The sequence below is a fragment of the Atta colombica genome, unplaced genomic scaffold, assembly GCF_001594045.1.
Source record: "Atta colombica isolate Treedump-2 unplaced genomic scaffold, Acol1.0 scaffold315, whole genome shotgun sequence".
Taxonomy (NCBI): domain Eukaryota; kingdom Metazoa; phylum Arthropoda; class Insecta; order Hymenoptera; family Formicidae; genus Atta; species Atta colombica.
The window spans coordinates 333,199-333,812 of record NW_017259421.1 but is presented as its reverse complement, the minus strand read 5'-3'; positions in this window follow the sequence as shown (position 1 = coordinate 333,812).

The following is a 614-nucleotide window of genomic DNA, read 5'->3' as shown; positions in this document are numbered from 1 at the left end:
TATATATATATATTCTATCGAATTCTTTTCTTTCATTTTTAAATGTAAAAAATATACAACTTTACTTTTAACTTTATGTAAGTTTTTTGTTATTACATAAAATATTTTTTTCTTCTCGTTATGAAAGAAAGAGTATAAGTAATTTTTAATACTTCTGTTAGTTCGAGCTTTGACAAAATATACGATATAAGAAAAATTTTCGTAAGATTTTTGTCTCGAAAAACAGACTATTCTATAATTGATACATTCAGTACTACAATTGCTCATTGAGCGCTCAGTGAGCTTTTGCAGCTTTTGAGCTATTTACTCTATATTTTTGATCTGCATCTATATGTTTGGATCTAACAGAATATATCAAATGTAAAAACTCACTAAATGTTGAACTGCTCAGAACTGTATAATACTAAATACATCTAAAATATTCCATTCGACTAAATTCGATTAAAAAATTCATTAACATAAAAAATTATTGTAAAAAACAAAAACTGCACAAAAACAAAATTGGTGCAGTTCTTTTTAGTACCTTTATAAAATCTCCCCTTTTTGGTTCTCGTTTCGATTCGCGTATGATACATCCCTGGGTTGATAGAAAATTTTCTCGAAAAAATTCCATG